This window comes from Amblyomma americanum, chromosome 4, assembly GCF_052857255.1.
Source record: "Amblyomma americanum isolate KBUSLIRL-KWMA chromosome 4, ASM5285725v1, whole genome shotgun sequence".
NCBI classification, from domain to species: Eukaryota; Metazoa; Arthropoda; class Arachnida; order Ixodida; family Ixodidae; genus Amblyomma; species Amblyomma americanum.
In genome coordinates this window covers 154,093,310-154,106,973 of record NC_135500.1, presented here as the reverse complement: position 1 = coordinate 154,106,973, position 13,664 = coordinate 154,093,310, and positions in this window count along the sequence as shown.

The window sequence follows — 13,664 nt, the reverse complement described above, 5'->3', positions numbered from 1 at the left end:
CTCCACTACGGCACCTCTTCCTTTCTTCTTTCAGTCCCTCTCTTATCCCTTCCCTTACGGCGCGGTTAAGGTGTCCAACGATATATGAGACAGATACTGCGCCATTTCCTTTCCCCAGCCCAAAACCAATTATTATTGTTATTAAACAGAAGCCTATTGCGCTGTGATGGCAACTGCAGCTGTGCGTGACTGGTCGCCTAGTATGTCATGCGGGAAAGCACTTCTGTCAAAAGGGTACCGAGGCGAAAACTATGCCATTCCTGTTTTTTTTTTATTTGCACTGCAACACAACTTCATAGCTGAATCTTTTTCGCATATCTTCAGCCGTTTATAAATGTAGGTTGTTTAGGTGAAACTACCAGCTGTGGTAGCTTAGTGGGTATGGCGTTCGGCTACTAAGCCCAAATCCGCGGAATTGAGTTCCATCGCACCTTGACGGAGGCGAAACGACAGGGCGGCCCTGCGTATATAGTGTGATGTAACTGCACGTTGGAACCCAAGGTAGTCGAAATTTTGATCCCCGCCGCGGTGGCTCAGTGGTTAGGGCGCTCGACTACTGATCTGGAGTTCCCGGGTTCGAACCCGACCGCGGCGGCTGCGTTTTTATGGAGGAAAAACGCTAAGGCGCCCGTGTGCTGTGCGATGTCAGTGCACGTTAAAGATCGCCAGGTGGTCGAAATTATTCCGGAGCCCTCCACTACGGCACCTCTCTCTTTCTTTCTTCTTTCACTCCCTCCTTTACCCTTCCCTTACGGCGCGGTTCAGGTGTCCAGCGATATATGAGACAGATACTGCGCCATTTCCTTCCCCCCCAAAACCAATTATTATTATTATTATGAGCCCTCCACTATACGGCGTCCTCCTTAGCTCACAAGCTTTTACACGTAATTAAACACCAGATGCTACCTGCAACTAATCGAAGATTTAAGCATCGAAGATCCGCGAAAATTTTCAACTGGAAAGGCATCGGCGTGGCAGCACCACTTGAACATGCTCAGATAGCATGCAGAAAGTAAATCGACCTTTTTAAAGGCCACGCATTATAGAAAAGACCTCTCGGACAGACGCGGACAATAGGTTTCTTTGACCTTTCCCTTTTTTTTCTTTACAGCAGTTTTTACCGCGCTTCGAAGGTCACTGCTCATTTATGCACCCCGCCGCGGTGGCTCAGTGGTTATGGCGCTCGACTACTGATCCGGAGTTCCCGGGTTCGAACCCGACCGCGGCGGCTGCGTTCTTATGGAGGAAAAACGCTAAGGCGCCCGTGTGCTGTGCGATGTCAGTGCACGTTAAAGATCCCCAGGTGGTCGAAATTATTCCGGAGCCCTCCACTACGGCACCTATTCTTCCTTTCTTTCACTCCCTCCTTCATCCCTTCCCTTACGGCGCGGTTCAGGTGTCCAAAGATATATGAGACAGATACTGCGCCATTTCCTTTCCCCAAAAACCAATTATTATTATTATTTATGCGGCAGCGATCAAGTTAGCCACAAGCAAACAGCGAAACACTGGGTAATAAATATACAGTCATATATACGTGTATTGACTGCATGTGAAGACTATGTGCCACGGTACTACTGGCGGAAGCCTTCGAACGGGCAGTCGTTGTTTTTACATTGGCGGTGTACTTACTGCCCAGCGTTGGTTAAAATTGCAAATATCATAAGTTACATTACACAAAAAGCCAATATTGGCAGATACATTGCGCCAATTGAAAAGTGGCGCTTTGCACAAATGCCAGTATAAGGTCCACATTTGCCGAGATGTGCCTGTAGCGCCCCTCGCGCCGCGCCTCGCAGGCCATGGCACGCGGGGCCGGACAAGAAAGAGGAAGTTATCCCCAGGTGGTCGAAATTATTCCGGAGCCCTCCACTACGGCACCTCTTCTTCCTTTCTTCTTTCACTCCCTCCTTTATCCCTTCCCTTACGGCGCGGTTCAGGTGTCCAACGATATATGAGACAGATACTGCGCCATTTCCTTTCCCCAAAAACCAATTATTATTATTATTAGGCCGCCGCAGCGCGAGCAGCGCAAATGAACAGTTCGAACCTCGACGCTGTCGGAGCTGGTTCTTCCTCGCCTTATCTCCGACATGACATTGTTATGCACATGCATATTTGGCTCATTTGAGGAACGTGCATGTTACTTAACGAAATATGCACGTTCCACAAATGCGCCAATTATGCGTGTGTTTTGTCAATTAGGAAGCTATTTAGCCGCTAATATACGTCATTTTTAGTGTCAGGTGTCCAACGATATATGAGACAGATATTGCGCCATTTCCTTTCCCCAAAAACCAATTATTATTATTATTAGGCCGCCGCAGCGCGAGCAGCGCAAATGAACAGTTCGAACCTCGACGCTGTCGGAGCTGGTTCTTCCGCGCCTTGTCTCCGACATGACATTGTTATGCACATGCATATTTGGCTCATTTGAGGAACGGGCATGTTACTTAACGAAATATGCACGTTCCACAAATGCGCCAATTATGCGTGTGTTTTGTCAATTAGGAAGCTATTTAGCCGCTAATATACGTCATTTTTAGTATTCTTTAGAGCGCCGGTTCTAAATAATTATGCACTGCAGTCAGAAACGGCGCGGTCAATGTCGAAATTAACATTTCTTTTACACGCGGCAGAAACCGCCCCTTTTTTTTTATTTGGTGTAGTAAAGTAGTTTTTTTTCTTCAAAAACTTGACGTAAGCAGGCAAGTAGCTAAAGTAATGTTCTTGTTTTTTTGGCACTGTCTTTAGCTCTTTATCTATAATTTTAAATAACTTATATGAAGGCATTGCTTGACTGGACTCTATTTATATATATTCGGCATGCGGCGGGCGTTCAGTCAAGCCACGCTTTCTCGGCCACTGGTCATTTTTCATAATGTTTGTTGATCGCTGTACTCTTTCCGGTTATGAAAAAAAAAACAAATTTTACCTCATTAGAACGACGTAAATGCATTTAAGTTTTAACAGTATGCGTTGTTAATAACAAGAATTGTTATGAGCGCACTGAGCAAAAAAAAAAAATTAGCACATAAAACAATCAGCATGAGAAACTAACCTGCCGATATTCGTGTTTCTGCATATCGAAATGAGATAGTATCGAAAGAGTGCTGAGCTGGGATGTACGATTATATGTTCGGCTGACTGTAGAACCAGTACTGGCACGCATGAGAATACTAAAGCATAATGAGAATACTAAACCATAAAACATAATGAGATTACTAAAGCATAATTCTACGGCGTGTAACCTCAGTGGTTACCCGCCGCGGTGGCTCAGTGGTTAGGGCGCTCGGCTACTGATCCGGAGCTCCCGGGTTCGAACCCGACCGCGGCGGGCACGCTAAAGGTCCCCAGGTGGTCGAAATTATTCCGCAGCCCTCCACTAGACACCTCTTTCTTCCTTTCTTCTTTCACTTCCTCCTTTATCCCTTCCCTTACGACGCGGTTTAGGTGTCCAACGATATATGAGACAGATACTGCGCATTTCCTTTCTCCAAAAACCGATTATTATTATTAATTCTAGGATCCCCTAAGAAAATCGTCCAGCGGGACAGCGCATAAAAATGATCGAAAAAGGAGACAAAGCTGCTATAGGAAGCCATCCAAATTCGCTGCGGTAATATTTCGCCGACGTATGCCTTTCCCGGTGCATTGCAATGTCGCGGGTCGAAGGCGAAATGTGGAATGACATTTAAAAAAAATTGCATGGAGCACTTCTCGGAACACACAGTTCAAAATTAAGACGTTTGCTTTTTATGGGAAGCGCCTCAACGCACCTTACTGGTGCTCACCTATGCAGCATAAACTTGGAATAGGGTTCAGCTTACATTGAGGATAATGCAGCGAGTTATGGAAACGAAAATGACAGGTGTAGCGTTAAGAGACAGCCAGAGGGCAGAGTTGGTGAAGGAGCAACCTAGTCGAAATCAAGAGGAAGAAATGGGCATAGGTACGGCATGTAATGCGAATGCAAGATAACCGTTAAGAGTAACGGACTGGATTCCAAGAGAGGAGAAGCGTACCAGGAGGCGGCAGAAAGTTATGTGGGTGGATGAGATTAAAAAGTCTACATTTGTGATGTGCGGCACTTGTTGTGCACGTGCCCAGCGACGGCTGCTATTAGAAAACGGCTGCTCAGGGAGGTGGGCCTGCAGTGGAACCGCGAACGTGACTATGTGCAGTGGACTATGAACAATCGTTTCATCGGCAACCTCTGCGACTACCTCAGCGCAACGGGTCTTCACTCCTTTTAACTTTCAATCTCCCGCATTCCTACCCTTTTTTCCCCTTATGCCTCATGGCACACTCTTCGAATAAAAAAAAGGTCTACGGGGATAGGGTGGCCGAGGCGGGTACACGACACGGTTAATTGGAGAGGTATGGGAGAGGTATTTGTTCTGCAGTGGACGTGGTCAGGCTGATGATGATGATGTCAATGACAACAAATTCAAATTGGTTTTTGATGAAAGGAAATGACGCAGTAACGTCTCACATATCTCAGTTGACACCCGAACTGCGCTGTAAGGGAAGGAATAAAGGAAGGAGTGAAGGAATAAAGGAAGAAAGAGGTGCCGTAGAGGAGGTCTCTGGAATTAATTCCACCACCTGGTGATCTTTAACGTGCACTCCCGCCACGGTGGCTCAATGGTTATGGCGCTCGGCTGCAGACGCGAAAGACGAGGGTTAATAATAATAATTGGTTTTGGGGGAAAGGAAATGGCGCAGTATCTGTCTCATATATCGTTGGACACCTGAACCACGCCGTAAGGGAAGGAACAAAGGAGGGAGTGAAAGAAGAAAGGAAGAAAGAGGTGCCATAGTGGAGGGCTCCGGAATAATTTCGACCACCCGGGGATCTTTAACGTGCACTGACATCGCACAGCACACGGGCGCCTTAGCGTTTTTCCTCCATAAAAACGCAGCCGCCGCGGTCGGGTTCCTTCTTTTTTTTTTTCGATACCGGCCGCGGCAGTATCGAATTTCGATTGAGGCGAAATTCTAGAAGCCCGTGTACTGTGCGATGTCAGTGCACGTAAAAGAACCCCAGGTGGTCGAAATTTCCGGAGCTTTTCACTACGGCGTCCCTCATAGCCCAAGTCGCATTGAGACGTTAAACCCCATAAACCATAAACCAAACCTTTAGCGGGCACTGACATTGCACAGCACACGGGCGCCCTTTGCGTTTCGCCTCCATCTAAACGCGGCCGCCGCGGTCGGATTCGAACCCGGGTGCTCCGGCTCAGGAGACGAGCGCTTTAGCCACTGAACCACCGCGGCGGGCAGTGACAATGAAACTAAACTTTCAGCTAGCACGTATGTTCATCTTGTGCCCAGAGCTATTTGCGGAATTCAGACTAGCAGTCTTACAGACTATTCGTTGCCTCTCGGTTTGTTTTTTCGTTGAATGCTTTTATATTTCATATTTCCATCGTTACCGATACCATTTGTGTCTCCAGGATATCATAGGACTTTTCTTTGGTGCCCTTATTCGATCGCCTCGCAAGATTTACCAAGGAAAGTATTCGGTGAACAGGAGACAAATCTGAACAGGGGGCAAGGGGCACGGAGGAAGACTATAAGGAGTGGAAACTCCGCCGTCTGCGGCGACCAGAAAAGGTCACAAGCCCGCGGCGCAACTTTCCTGCTGGCGGCGCCTGGCGGCCTGGGAAGAAACTACTGAAATTCAACGTCACGGCGTGCCCGCTGAAGCAAACACCCGTTTCGTCTGCTTGTCGTCTGCTTTGAGCGCGCCGACTGCCCGGGCGCTGCATTTTTTTTGCCTGCTGCTTCTACGAGGCGCCGCAAGGCACCGCCACTGCATGCGCCCCCGTCGGCGCATACAATAGTGACTTTATCTAATCGCCTGCGCTCGCTCGCGCAGACGGGAGTTTCACCTCCTGTATAGTCTTGCTCCGTGGCAAGGGGTCATCTAAGGAAATTGAAATCAAATACTTATATATCAACCTAGTGAAATTCAGTTTTGTTTGAAATTGAGCGTACTATCCACATTGTGGCTTCTGCTGTGAAGTGGCTAACTTATACCACATAGTGCGAGCATGCCAGAACAATTTCGAGAATCAGTAACCCAACAACTGAGGACGCTGAGGCGGTGCTGTTTAGTTCACAGCGAGAAGGCAAGCTTTGTCTGGGTTCGAACCCGACCGCGGAGGCAGCGTTTGGATGGAGGCGAAACGCAAAGCCGACCGTGTGCTGTGTGATGTCAGTGCATGTTAAATATCCCCAGGTGGTCGAAATTATTCGGAGCTCTCCACTACGGCACCTCTTTCTTCCTTTCTTCTCTCAGTCCCTCCTTTACCCCTTCCCTTACGGCGCGGTCCAGGTGTCCGCCGAGATGTGAGAAAGATACTGCGCCATTTCCTTTCTCCAACAACCTATTTACAATTTACAGTTGTCTAGTGAACCGGACAAGAGCGACGGCAGAAGCCAATGGGCTCCTAGATTGAGGACAAGTAATATCGATTTATTCTATGCATTAATTGTTTTTCTCATACACTCACTCAAGATTTCATCAGGGGAACTGAAGAAGGAGGAATTTCAAGAGGCTCGCGCAATGCAGAGCATCGGCGAGAAACAGAGGAAGAAGAGCGTGACCTTAGTGAAGCCTCGCGAGCTCACCAGAGCGTACATTACTCGATCTAGATAGCGCCCAATAGCCACCTGTGAATTTCCAAGCATACCAGAGACTTACTGACGGCATGCCCGGACACCGCAAGAAGAAGGGTGGTTCCCACCACTCCCGTTCTAGCCACTCGGTGACGACGCTCCCAGAACAGTCAGCACAGCCGGAAGGCCAGGAAAGCGAAGCGACAAGCTCGCGGCGGAAGAAGCATTCGAGGAGGAAGCCGTCAAACGCGACGCGAACGGAAGACGGCGCAGAACTGACGGCCACAGTTAAGACAGTGGACGGTCCAGAGCCACCTACGGCTCCTTTGCAGGAGGTCACCGATGCACCAGTTCACGAGAGTCGTCAGGCGCCGCCACCCACCTTGCTTGCAGCTGTTGCCAAGTTCAAGGCCCTGAAAGACAAGCAGAAAGAATCAGAGCAGCCATCGCCATCCAAGCCAAGCAGCAACAGCAGCCAAGAACCATCGCGATTGTCGACGAATTTGCCGTCAACGGCAACGGGCCCTGCGCATTTGGACGCTGGATCAGGAAGAGATGCACGGCGCCCTATCCCGGAGCCTGAACAGGATGCATTGGTGCCTCCCCCAACCAATTTCCTCCAACCAGAGATGGGCATTGGAGCTGGACCGGCTGTTGTGTGCTTTGCCGGCACCATCATCCTAGCGTTTGTGGCCCTCCTGATCTTCAAGCAGGCTCTCCACCCCGTCAACGAGGAGCACCACTCCGTCTTCTGCTGCGCCAGCGATGTGCAGGCACTCGCGGGCTACGTCAACGCCAGTATCGACCCGTGCGACAGCTTCTTCGAATACGTCTGCTCCACGCTTGTCGCACAGCGCAACGTGAGAAGCAGGTCGACTGTCTCCTACTCTTCCGCTCTGCCGACGCGACTGAATCCGAGCTTCGAGCTCGATGTCCTGATGTCGGTCAACGGCACCAGGAGCGAGGTGAGCACGTTCCTGAGGTCGCTGTTCGATTCCTGCCTGAATGCGGACACGAACGAGAGCAACATTCTCGACGAGCTCGGAAGCCTGCTTGTCAACATAGCGGGAGATCACCTGCAGGACTCAAGCCCTGCAGGTGCGTTCGCATACCTGCTTCTCACAAACATCAAGTACGGCATACCATCAATTATCTTGGCCGCTTTGAAAGGAATTGATGCGATTTTGTTGGCACATAACCAGCGCGAAGGCTGTCGAGTTGCCGATAGAAGATTCCAAATGTGCCTAAACTTCTCCACAACGATGCTCTACGGCATTTTAAAGAGACAGACAACGTTGCATGACGTCATTGCATACGCTTCCTCCGTAGAGACCTCAAAGCAGGAAGACGCTGTTCTAAAAATTTACGAGCGGGGAGATGCCACCGAGGTCTTGAGGCGGTGGCACGCGACGGCTGCACTGAAATCAATTTCTATCGGCCTTGATAACATCGCTCTTCTTTATGTGAGCGATGAACACCACATCGAGGCCCTGGTGACATCCCTAGACGACAGAAAACGAAAGGACGCGGCGGCCGTATATCTTTTCGCTTCCAGTGCCTGCAACGCACTGGTGGACCTCGAGTGGACACCAAAGCCTCCCTCGCAGAGCAGGACGGCATTCTGCTTGCACCAGATCGACCTGATGCCAAACGTGCGGAATGCAATGTACACCGTAGAATTCGTCACGCCGGAAAGAAGCCTTCAGGTCACACGTGTTGTTAATTTTGTCATCGAAGCACTCAAGTTGGACAGCTTGTCAAGCGCTATTTTCAGCCCCGAAGACAGCTCGCTTTTGAACACATTTTTCGCTAGCCTGACTCTTATTGTGCCGCAACCACTTAGCCTATCAAGCATCCAGGACAACCACTTCACGCAGACATTCCTGGAGAAACTGCTGCAAGGACACTCTTCGGAACACGAGACGCGCTTAGCGCTGGCACGGCACCGTCTGCCCTTCGAAAGCCCTCACGTTTCCGGCCGAATATATGACTACATTAGGCTGCAGAGGGGAGACAGGATCCTCGTCTCGCCAGCGCTATATTCCCTCATACGGGTCGACCCTATGCACTCTGACGTCTTCAATACACCGGTCATCGCCGTAGCTTTGGCGCAGTCTATCTGGCGCTTTATTCTAACGAAAACTGCGTTATGGTCTAGTGCTGCACGAGACCACATAAACCAGCTGGTGGCATGCTTTCGGAAGCATTACTTTAAGGCGGGCAAAAATCTCCAAAGTGTCGATGACCAGGTGAACACAGTGGCAGCCTCACTGGCTGTTTCTTCTGTCCTCTCGAGGCTTACAGAGCCCGACTGGTACAAAGTGGAAAGGGCCTGGCGCCACTGGAGCCTCTCCCACAGCCGGTTCTTCTACATGCGCGAAACCTTCTACCGCTGTCCGACGTCCTTGAGTCCCGCCAGCAAAGAAAACGTGGACGTCCCCCTGATGTACGTCGAGGCTTTCTCCAGGGCGTTTCAGTGCCAGCCCACTGATCGAATGGCCAAGGAGCGAGCGTGCGCGTTTCCTAAAGAATGACGTCAGCGCCGTGACTTCGTTGCCCGGCTGTTTTTATGCTTGTGATGACGAACCTTACGTGGAGAAATATCGACTTCAAACTTGCTTGTTTAGACTTGGCTGCGGTATTAACTGCGAATTGATTCGTTTGAACGATTGCAAATATGTCCGCGCCGTTAACCCTGCTTTGTCCGGTTCATACGCATTTGGAAACGGTGACCAGGAACTATTTGAATGTGATGAAATGAATCCCTTTAATTTATTTCTTAATTTATAGCAACCATATCTCGACTTTAAACACGAGACTGCTCTGGAAACATTTATTGTTGAGTTGGTGCGTGTGTTTTGCCATCAAAGCCGAGCCATGAACACATTTGACTTCTACGTGACAAAACAGTGTCTGTGAAGTTTGTTGCTAGAATTTCGCGTGTTTGACCGCAAGGCCAATTTTTTGTTTGTTTAGAGTGCTATGCATTGCGTGAACTGATTGGGTGTGTGAAGGGGATCATTGCGTGTAACGCTATAGTAAGTAGTCCTTGAAGCAATAAACTAATACAGTTCGAGCCTATAGGAGCGACATAGGAGTCAAGAAATGTGCACCATTTCCAGTGATCAAGCAGTCTTTGATGTGTTTCGTCACACTACTCTCATTGCTTAATGGTAGCAGGGATTATAGAAGGAATTACGCTCTTGTGTGAGAGTTCAATGCTTATTTTTGTCCCAAACTAGCGTCATTAGCACGATAAGATATCTCTATTTCTACTAAATTTAGTAGTGCATGCGTTACCATGAACAATGCATTTTGGATCTGCAAGTAAAGCCTAGCTGCACAGGAAGTGACAGTGCCGTGCTATCTATTCAAAAAAAGTAACCGCTTCAACGCCGGAGTGAAATTTTTTCTCTGTGTTAGCGCTCAAATTCTCCAGAATGTTACTATAAAACATTCAGATATATAAAAACTTATTAGAAAATGGAAAGCTTACATGAGACTTGGCAATGAAAAATTCCGGCCCATCAAGATGGGAACCCGAGGCACGCATCAAGGAGCAGTTATCTCTCCGCTGCTTTTTAACGTTGCCCTCATGGGCCTCCCCGAGAGGCTGAATGCCGTGGATGGCGTACGCCACGCCATCTACGCAGACGACATTACTATCTGGTCATCCTGGGGCACCGTCGGGCAGATGGAGGGGGTCCTCCAAGAGGCCGCCTCGGTAGTAAGATTACGCTCGGGAGTGCGGTCTGGAATGCGCTCCCAACAAATGAGAACTCTTACACGTTAGAAAGGATATAAACCTAGGTGCGAACAAGCAAATTTACTTTAACGACACCCAGATACCGGTGGTGGAGACGTTTCGGGTATTGGGATTAAAAATTAATAACCGGGGTAACAATGCCACGGCCTTGCAAAAAATTAAGTCCACGTACGAACGTATTAGTAGGATGATTGGCAGGATATCCGTCAAGCACGGTGGTCTTTTCGAAAAAGAAACCATTAGCCTGGTTCAGGCGTTCATCGTCAGTCGCGTGGTGCAAGTGGAGCCCTACCTCAAGCTGAGGAAGAGCGACCGCGGGAACCTCGACGCGATGATTCGGGCCGCGGTTCAAAAGGAGCTAGGACTCCCTGCCAGAGTGTCTACAGAGCGCCTGCTCCAACTTGGTGTCCACAACTCGGCGGAGGAGCTGATTGAGGCCCACAGAACAAGCCAAATTGCCAGGCTGTCGATGACCAGCGCCGGCAGACAAGTCCTCCGGCACCTCAATCTCGCGCTGCTCCCCATCACCGAATGTAGAGTCGACATCCCGGAGGCACGGAAAATACTTTGACAGTTAGGCCGCTCCCAACAAATGTGAATTGGGAGTGTAAACACGGTACGCGTGAAGCCAGGGCAAAATTTATTCAAAGTTACTACGGGAATAAGACAGGCATATACTACGTGGATGAAATTGGAATGAAAATTGGTTTTTGGGGAAAGGAGATGGCGCAGTATCTGTCTCACATATCGGTGGACGCCTAACCGTGCCGTAAGGGAAGCGATAAAGGAGGGAGTGAAAGAAGAAAGAGGTGCCGTATAGTGGGGGCTCCGGTGGTGGTAGTGGTTTTATTAAAAATAATAGTAAAAAGGAAGGAAAAGATTTTTGCTAGCCCCGGCATCTGCCATCGATACTGAAGCACCTGAGCTGGGGCAGCGGAAATAAAGGACAGCAGGCAGAATGGAGAAATGAAATGAAAGAGGTGAGGGGACAGGAATAGAGGACAGGGGGAGAAGTAATATGTACAAACTATTTACACAATAAGAAATGTGTCCAGGTTGTGCGCGTGATTAGTTCATTTTAGAGGAATTAAATCACATACGCGCACAGCACTGTGTAGGTTACAACTGGAGTGGGGCGTCCAGTTATTAATCGTTCAAGGTAGAACTCGCGGAGCGTTCGGTCACTGCGTGTAACTACCTGACGGAGAACAGACGGGACGTCAAGCCCGTGTGTTCGAGGAATGCACAGAGGCTCACCAAAGTTCGCTCACGAGTGCGCGCACTGCCCTGCGGCCACAATAGCGTCTTGAGGGAGTCTGGTAGTATGCCCTGCGCCCTATAGGCCGCGAGCATATCGCGACGAGCATCGGCGAACGCGGAGCAGCGAAGGAGCAGATGTTCTAGTGTTTCCACTGCACCGCATCCGTCACACACATCACTCGTCGCAATTCCGTGACGCACCCGTCGTTCCACGGGCCACACGCAGCCAATGCGCGCGCGGAGGATCATTGCACATTGCACGTTGTGACCGTGTAAGTGCGCGACAGCCGGTGACACTGTCGATGCGCTCACCTCCCGCGATGCGTGGGTCGGGGTGCTGCTTTCGGAGATGGTCGTGAATGGCCGCACGCACGTCCTCCAGCGCAAGGGGCAGATCGCTGGCAGGTAGTTGGTGTGCAGCGGTCGCGAGGTCGTCAGCTTCTTCGTTGCCGGCGATGCCGCAGTGACCGGGCACCCACTGTGCACGCACGGCACAACCTCTCTGCGCGAGGCGCTCGATGCGCGAGCGAATTTCCCGCACTAGTGGGGTACCGCGGCCGTTAGATTGCAGGCGGCTGAGGGCGGCGCGGGAGTCGCACAGCAGAGCACTCCTGGGCGGCGGAGGGCCGAGGGTGAGCAGCAGGTCCAGCCCGAGCCGGATCCCCATCAACTGCGCCGTGGTGGAGGAGCCCAGGAAGGTTGCGTGTTGCTGGCTGTGCAGTCGCAGGGCGGGGATGGTGGCCGCCGCAGCAAGGGAGCAGCTGTCGCGGGCCACTGAGCCGTCGGTGTACACGAGGAGATGGCCCTGGAGCTCCTCGTGTATGACGGCTCTGGCCAGCTGCTGCACAGCGCAGAGGGGTGTGCTCCGCTTTCCCGCGATGCCGACGATCTCTCGCTGTACCTCCGAGGCAGCAGGCCAGTGCACGCAGGAGCCGTAGGGGGGTGGGCCTTGGGTCCGAAATAATTTCTAATAATAATTGGTTTTTTGGGGAAAGAAAATGGCACAGTATCTGTCTCATATATCGTTGGACACCTGAACCGCGCCGTAAGGAAAGGAATAAAGGAGGGAGTGAAAGAAGAAAGGAAGTAATAGGCGCCGTAGTGGAGGGCTCCGGAATAATTTCGACCACCTGGGGATCTTTAACGTGCACTGACATCGCACAGCACACGGGCGCCTTAGCGTTTTTCCTCCATAAAAACGCAGCCGCCGCGGTCGGGTTCGAACCCGGGAACTCCGGATCAGTAGTCGAGCGCCCTAAGCACTGAGCCACCTCTGCGGGTGAATATTTTCTACCACATTGGGATCTTTAACGTGCACTGACGTCGCACAGCACGGGCGCCTTAGCGTTTCGCTCCATCGCAACGCAGCTGAAACGCAAAAGGCGACCGTGTGCTGTGAATGTCAGCGCACGTTAAAGATCCCCAGGTGGTCGAAGTTATTCCGGAGCCCTTCACTATTGTACCTCTTCCATTCCTATCTCAGTCCCTCCTTCACCCCTTTCCTTACGGCGCGGTTCAGGTGTCGGCCAAGATGTGAGACAGATACCACGCCAATTCCTTTCCCCCAAAACAAATTATCAATTTTCAAACACATATACGCAAGCACACAAAATGAAATGAAAATTGACTTTCCAACCAAAAAAATAAAGACGGCGGCACCTTCTGGAAGACGTTCAAGTAACGAATGTTACCTGTTTGGTTTACTTGAATTGATATGAATGAGATTTAAAGTGAGGTACACCAATATAAATACGAATATGACGTGGATTTATTAGTGGCGTCACTAATCAATCACCATTTAAAATCTGTGGATCAAGGGGCACTCTTGAATCTGGCAATGTCTTGACTCCCCAGGCGCCAGGAAGAACATTAAAAGTAGAGATGCCTGGGAGGCCTTGCTGCAAAGCGAGTCCCCCGCCGAACAGCAACAAGTCATCCGCCTGGCAACGGCAGGTGCGAAGAATGCCTGTAACTTCGCCTGTCTTCAGTCGCGGAGGCCCCGGCCCCTTGA